This window comes from Camelus bactrianus, chromosome 8, assembly GCF_048773025.1.
Source record: "Camelus bactrianus isolate YW-2024 breed Bactrian camel chromosome 8, ASM4877302v1, whole genome shotgun sequence".
NCBI classification, from domain to species: domain Eukaryota; kingdom Metazoa; phylum Chordata; class Mammalia; order Artiodactyla; family Camelidae; genus Camelus; species Camelus bactrianus.
The window spans coordinates 89,897,956-89,906,103 of record NC_133546.1 but is presented as its reverse complement, the minus strand read 5'-3'; positions in this window follow the sequence as shown (position 1 = coordinate 89,906,103).

Below are 8,148 nucleotides of genomic sequence, written 5' to 3'. Positions count from 1 at the left end.
AAGGCTTTCTCACCGAGGGCGCATCGCCCCCCACCCAGCGTGCCCCGTTCAGGCCTACGGAAGCCCGCCGACGTGTACGCCAGCGCTCGGCTGGGCAGGAGGGGTCTGCGGTAGGGGTAAGCAGCGGGCCAAGAAGCGAGCGCTCGCGGTCGGGACCGGGGAGAACCCGTGCGTGCCACCTCGCGAGGAGACGCACCCAAGACCGCGTGGGGACGGGACAGACGCCCGCCCCCCACCGGCACATCACCCGGCCCCACCACGATCGCTCCCACGCCCGGGCGCGAACCCCGCTGAGGGGGACCCACCCGGCGTGCGCCCGGCCACGTCAGTCCCCCCCCCGGTACAGGGTGAGGACTGACGTTCAGGAGGCGGCCCCGGCCCCACCGAGGGTGGGGAGCGGCCACGCCTCGCTTACCGTCTCGACCCCTCCCCCACGCCTCAAGAGAGGCGCTCGGGAGACACGACCACCGCAGGGGTTACCCGAGAGGACTCGCTGGGGACGGGAAGCGATGCCGCCGCTCGGCCTCGGGCACCTGAGGGACAACCTGGAGCGCTCCAGGGGCACCGCAGAGGACCAAGGCGAGACACGCTCACACCCCGACGAGGGGGTACGTGGCGTGGCGGCGGGGCAGCCCTCCCCCCGCCGCGGGGGAGGGCCGCTCGCGAGACAGGACGCCGAGCAGGCGAGGAGGCGAGAGTGTCTGCCGCGTCACAAGACCCCGGCCCCGCCGACACCACAAGGCACGGGAGACCGAGGTCGGGCCGGAGTCCGCACCCCTGCCTTCCCCCCGCCACCCACGGGCGGCAGAGGAGAGGCGAGGGGCCCGCAGGCAGAACGAGAAGAGAAGCCACGTTCGCCATGAACGTCCCCGTCCCTCGTCTGGCGCGGCTTAGGCCCGGCCCGGGGGAGCATGACTTCACCACATCGATCAGGTGAGTGAGTGAGTGAGTGAGCGAGCGAGCGAGCCATGTGGGGCAGGGAGGCCCCAGAGGGGAGGGCCCGGCGAGGACAACCACCAGAGGGGCCTGCTTCAGCCTCGCCAGGCGCCACCCACTCCTCAGTCCTCTCCGAGGAGAGCGGCCAACGACCCCAGGCGGGGGAATGCCTGACACGCGGCACGGAGCCTACGGGGGTGGGGTCGTGCCGGCCACCACCGGGTGCCTGCGGCGGGGAGCGCACGGGGTAAAAGACCCACGCCGCCACCTCACCCCACCGCCCTCGGGCCACCAGAGACCGGAGGTGGCACCACGGGCCACGTCAGCCGGACGCACACACGAGAGCCGGCGCGCAGGCCCGGGCGGGCGGCTCAAGTGTCAGAAGCGGAGTCGGCTACCAGGCCAGGGCTCACGCAGAGAGAAGCCCAGAGCCCCGCACGCGTCCGGAGACCCAACACTCGGTGACAGACACCGAGGAAGACCGTGTCAGCACCTATCTGCTGGCAGAAAATGCCCAACACGACAGGAAAAATGACAGCGCCCAGAAACGGGGCGGGTCCACGATTTGCAGGGGGGGACCCCGGGACCTCGGTCCGGCCACCTGCCCCCAGCCCTACCCCCATAAATGGCAGCCCCGAAGCTCTCGGGGGCCATCTGATCGACCGGGGTGGGGGGGTTGGTAGGGGGAGGGGAGAGGGGAGGGGGATTAGGAGGAGGCTTAGGAGGAGAAGTGGGAATGGGAATGGGAATGGGAAGGGACGAGAGGGAGACGGGATCAGGCCGGGGACGCCCTGCCCTTTTCTCGCCCGCGTGGCCGGGGACTCGGGGAGATGCCACAGAGGCGCCTCCGACGAGAGGGCCCCCCACGAGGGACCGCTCCCGAGCACCGGGCCCCGGGCCGGGGAAAGCCTGCCTCCCCCACATCCCTCGCAGGACGCCCCCGTGCCGGTCCCCGAGTCCGGATGAAGTCTCGGTCCCTCCAACGCCACCGGAACCCACGCGGGCAGGCTTAAGGGGCGGGGGGCACCCCCCCTCCCAGGCCTCCCGCGCCAACAGGGGCCGGCCCAGCCACGTCTCCGGATCCATCGGGACTCAGAAAACATTTCATCCAAGGAGGCGCCTCCGACGACCGGGAACCCCAGCGCGCCCGTCCCCGGCCTCACCGCACTGGGCCCGGGCCGCTCCTCGCCTCACGAGCAGTCGTCCAAGGGACGCAGACGAGGGCCTGACCACCTAGCCGCCGGCGGCCCGGGCGCGGGACACTCTCTCCCTTTCCCCCGCGGCGGCAAGGCGCAGGCCGTGTCCGATCGGCTCGGGTCGGTCTCCGCGGCTGGAGGGGCACAGGCGGATGCTGGTCGACCAGGCCAGGCCACACGGCTTCCCCCGGCACACGAGATCCCGGGAGCGCGGCGACAGTCACCCCCTCATCATCCTGCGAGTCCAATCTGCGCCGAGAGCAGGACGCGCCCGCGGCTCAGCGCCACGGGGACTGTCACCGCCGGTGTCGCCAGCCTCCCCGAAGTCTGCCTCGGGCCCCGCCGCCGAGCCCCATCCCTTGCCGAGGTCGCCGACGCTCGGGAGAAGAGGGACGATCTCAGAGCGGCAGCCAGATGGCGCCCGACAACCGTCGCCAACGTCCCCGGAACCGATCCCGACCGCCGCCGGCCGCCCAAACGCCCGAGCTCGTCCCGGACTGAGGCGCCGGGCGGCCCCGTGGCGTCCGCCTCGGAGCCCGCTCACCCTCGTCACGGCACGGCACGGCACGGCACGGCACGACACGAGGCGACACGACGCGACGCGGCGCGACGCGACCCCGGCAACAGATCAGGGCGGGGAGGACGGAGGGAGCCGGGGTTTGGCAAGACACGGCCGGCCGGGCGGCTGCCGCGAAGGGGACGCGCTCCCCACGCGATTCCCCGGGCGGGGGAGATCACACGGACACGCCGGCGGGGCCGGGGCCGACGCCGCGGGTGGCCCAGAGCGACCAGGACGAGATCCCGGGTTCCCGGGTGGGAGGTTGGGAAGGGGAGGAGGGGAAGAGGGAGGGAAGGCGAGGGCTGGCAAACCGAAACCAGGCGAGCGCTCAGAGAACAACGCAGGAATCGGCTTTGGAGTCCGTCCTCTCGAATGCGGGAGGTCTTTCGAAAGCAGACAGGCAAAGCCCAGAAGCTAGAAAAGAAAGGATGAAGACCGCGAACCCCATCGAAGCGGAAAGAAAAATCGATCTCGGCACAGATCGCGACAAAGCCCAAAGACAACAAACGGGCGCCTGGGGAAAACGCACTCGCGGTCGGTCGTGAGAACACGGACGTCAGCACGGCTGACCACAACCGCAGGAAGGAGGAGGGAAAACAAAAAAATGCGGGCGGGGGTTCGGGGGGGGCGAGTCGATAGCCACCCGCTCGGTAAATCGAGGTTCAGTGCATCTACACAGAGCAACACTGTGCATGCGCATCCGCGTGTCTGGGTGTGCGTGTGTGTGTCGGTGCGTGTGTTTGACACAGTCAACGTGGACAAGGAAACTGTAGCCCCATCCGAAAAAAAAAAAAAGAAAGAAAAGAAAGAAAGAAAAGAAAGAAAGGAAAGAAAGAAAGGAAAGAAAGAAAGGAAGAAAGGAAGGAAGGAAGGAAGGAAGGAAGGAAGGAAGGAAGGAAGGAAGGAAGGATGGAAGGAAGGAAGGAAGGAAGAAAGGAAGGAAGGAAGGAAGGAAGGAAGGAAGGAAGGAAGGAAGGAAAGAAAAGAAAAGAAAAGAAAAGAAAAGAAAAAGAAAGAAAGAAAGAAAGAAAGAAAGAAAGAAAGAAAGAGAGAAAGAAAGAAAGAAAGAAAGAAAAAAGAAAGAAAGAAAGAAAAAGAAAGAAAGAAAGAAAGGAAGAAAACATGAAAACAAACGACAAAACCCACCACCAAAGGGAAATCAAGTTGTAGAACTACTCTGGGGTTTAAAAACAAAAACAAAAACACCGTAGAAAAAGCACAACCGCAGCCCATCAGGGGTTCCTCTCCTCAACAGTCCAAGAACTCGGTCAACTCCACCTCCTAGAAGCCAGAAAACCAGGGATGAAACACGCGCGGGAGACCCAAACGGACGTTTTCAGTTTAAAAGAAAAAAAAAATAATTTTTTTCTCCCCCAAATGGGGGAGGGGGCGAGGGGGGAGGATGGAGCGTAGAACTCAGCGGCAGAGTGCCTGCCCAGCACGCGCAAGGTCCAGGGTTCGATCTTCAGGACTTCCGTTCAAGTCAATAAGGAAGTCGGTAAGTCAGGCAATCACTAAGTCAGGCAACAAACCAGCAAAAGAAACGAATTACCTCCCCTCCCCGAATAAACAAACAACCACCGAAAGCAACAACAGCAGCAAGAACCAAAAAAAAAAAAAAAAAAAAAAAAAAAAGGCCTAAATAAATAAATAAATGTAAGTAAGTAAATAAATAAATAAATAAATAAGTAAACAAACAAACACAATTTTAAAAAGGGGGAAACGCACGCATTTCCGTTTCTAAGAGATATCCGGACAGGCCCAGAACCTGGAATCTCGACAGCAAGTTCCAAAAACAAGCAGAAAGTGCCTGCTCCTGACGGAACACGTGATAGAGACCACCGTTCGAGATGGGGCCGGGTGGGCGGGCTGGCGGGCGGACACAGAGCTCTCGACTCATACCTGACAGAATCCGCTCTCCGACAGAAGACAGAAGGCAACACGGAACAGGGGTTGGTGGTGGGGGCGAGGGGGAGAGGGCGAAACGGAGGTGGAGGAAAGCCATTAGGGAAAACAGGACAGAAGTCCCTCAAAACATTCCACAGAAAACTCCTGGAAGACCCGGCAGTTCCACTACGGGCCCGCGGATGGACGAATGGACAGTGCCACGTGGTCTGGAGAGACCTACACCTAGAGGGGATGATGTTAACTAAGTGACTTAAGTCCGAGAGGGATGTTGTCACTTCGAGGCAGAATCCCCAAGACAATACGCAGGAACACATGCAAGGAAGCTGAAACAGGCTCATGGATACCAAGAAGGAACAATGAGTGCAATGGGTGAGGGAGAGGAAAAAGTACAAGCTTCCAGTTAACTCCAATTAATAAATACACAAATTACGGGAGGTCATGGACAGCAGGGCGAGTAGAGTCAATCCATACTATTGTCATGACGCTGTCCGGTGACGGATCCGTAACCAGACTCACCACGGTGATCATCGTGGAACATGGAAGAATCCCGAATCGCTATGTTGGACACGTGAAAACGGACATCCCATTGTCAGGTCAATTATGAGAGAGAGTAGGAGAGAGAGAGACAGAGAGAGAGAGAGAGAGAGAGAAAATTCTCACTGTCTTACCGGGAAAAAAAAAAAAAAAAAAAAAGAGTTCAGTGAGATAAAGAGTGGATGTAGGTGAGGGCAATAGGTGGAGGAGATGAAAACCACGACGGCGACACATGTGCGGCATCCCACACGGTGGCAGTGCAGTGTGATCCTATGCATGCTCAGCTGTCTCCTAGCCACCTCCAAGTTGACATCCAGGGTCATCCTTTTAGGTTTCGTGGCTGCACTTTCGTCTGTCTCGGGCAATACTCTCCCTTGATTTTCCATGGGGGAAGGGAGGTGGGGTGGCCGGGCGGGCCACACCACGACACACCGCGTCGCGCGTGACCTGGAAAACAGATACACACCCGCCCACCACCCACGGGCTCCGAAATCGGTCACTGGTCACGACGCACACTTCGTCGGTCCCTTACGGAGCGATGGCGGACCAAACAGGCAGCGGCCAACTTTGTCGTGCACACAATGACGGTTCGTCCCTTGTGGAAACAAACTGATGACGAGACAGCGTGGTCAGGGGGCGGGTGTCCTTTCAGGAAGACAGAGTCATTGAAAGTCCCGCACACGGGAACTGTGCCAAGGGAGATCTCCATCACCCTACCCAACCCTGATCCAAATTCTCGTTCGGGCAGCTAAGGGTCAAGGTCAAAGTTTCTTTCTTCCCGGGGCAGGGGTCCTTTTGGGCCTCGATGGTTGTTCAACTGGAGAGATCGCCCTTGGGCTGCATATACACTTCGGGGTGGTCCATAGGGTTCCACGACAGTCCCGCCACCAGGCAGGTGGTTCCACCTGATGAAACCGGTCTGGTCTTTCGTTCCAGGAAGACAAAGGTCCGTGGCTGAAGCCAACGAGAAACCCAGGGTGTGAGTCCGGAGCGCCACCAGTCAGGAAGATGTCTAGGCGTCGGGCTCGAAGAGGCTCGGGTGGCCTGAAAAACGCATGCGGGTTCAGGTCCACTTTCTGAGTGGCCTCCACAGCAACGGGCAGGAGGAGGGTCTCGAGAGGGGACACGGCAGTGACCTCTCTCCAGCAGATGTCCAGCTGCTCAGCCCGGCTCGGCGGGGCTTCAGGGAAAGGGCGGCTTTGGTTCTCGAGGATGCCAAGTCCAAAGCGGGAGAACCATGGGCAACGGGAGTCGGAAGAGCGTTGGCCAACCATCGGAGAAAACTCGAAGCACGCGTGACGTGGCCCAGCGTATCAGTGGAAGGCGGGGCGGGGCGGGGAGGGGAGGGGGAGGGTGGCGGGAAGCACGCAAAGATGATGACACAGAACCGCATTCTCATCTCTATCACGCTGTACGAGAGTTTCCACTGAGACATGCTCCCCTTCCCCTGGTCTCTCCAAGGACGCGCATTTCTACCAAAAAATCACCCCCATTCAGACTTGTCGGCTGGCCAGATCAGCATACTTCCACGAAATTCGGCCTGAAGAGGGACAGACGTCCACGAAGCATAGCCATCGCCCCTAGAGGCTCTCGGACACCCGCTCTGCTGGAACGTTTCCTAAGGACGGCAGACGAAGACGGTCTCCACATGCTTTCCAGGAGACGTTCCTCAGAACGAGACCGTGACTGTTCCGAAGCCCGAATCGGTCACAGCAAATGTTCACGAGGAAGTCACGGTGAACCATCTGGGACACCAGTCTTTCCCAACCGGTCCACGTAGGGACACGATTTGGTCCTAGCCAGAAACAGACACTTTCTCCTCACAGCATCCTTTTATTTTAATTTAATTTAATTTATTTTATTTTATTTTATTTTATTTTATTTTATTTTATTTTATTCTGTTTCATTTTGTTTTGTTTTATTGTATTGTATTGTATTGTATTGTATGTTTACATATGTACGTATGTAAGTAAGTATGTATGTATTCCGGTCTGTCTGTCTGTCTGTAGGTCCATCCATCCTCCGAAGGTATACCAGTCATGTCGGCCAACACACTGACAGATCTCGAGTCTTTTCTGTCAGAAAGATATTAAAGCACGTCCCCTTCGACTCATGGAGCCAGGAACGAACGCTTCCGTATCTCATCTTCTTTGGAAACGATCTAAACATTCCAGGGACGTCGCCAGATGCTTCAGTTGCAAGGGACCAAAAACTACGTGGAGGAGGCACCAATTTTTCAGAGATGGACCGCCTCCCACACACACACACACACTACCCCCTCGGACTGCTTGGGGTGTGAACACTTCCTGAGACTTGAGACCAAGCCAACCATCGCTCCCAGACTCTTTTTTTTTTTTTTTTCCTGGCTGACACGTTTCATGACAGAGATAACCCACAGGAACTTAATGGATTCGGGGTAAACCTAGGGAGGCGAAAAGTTTCACCTCGAATGCTGCTCGTCACAATCAAGACATGGCTCTTTTCACGAGACCGATCCCTTGACATTTGCTTTTCTGGATGAAAGGATCTGTCCTAGATCATGTCAACCTGAAGGAAAACATTTGGGTTCCTTCCTGTTCGCATTCCCTGCCTGCATGTTCCCTTGAAAACCAGTTCCATAGAGCTCTTTCATGAATGAACTCTGGCAAGTGTATGTGGAGGAAGAAACATGCCAGGCCTACAAGCCGGGGACATACACAAGTGCCTACATGCATACATGCATACATGGGACCGAGCCCTTTCCAGATCCTTGGACGGCAGTACCATAGAAATGAGGATGGCTTCCACAAGACTCTCAGGCAAGCCAAGCTCTTTTGCGAAAGCGATAGCTTGTGCACAAAGGAGAAGGTGGCATGAGGGGAGAGGGAGGGGGAGTGCCAGCTCCCTGAGCAGCAGGGGCCATGCTTTTCTACCTAAAGGAAGGGCTTTGTCTCAGGATCACTGATCACTTCCACAAATCATCCGATATCTTGGATCGGCCGCAGGCGGCTCCAGGGTGAAGAGCCATCGCCCCAG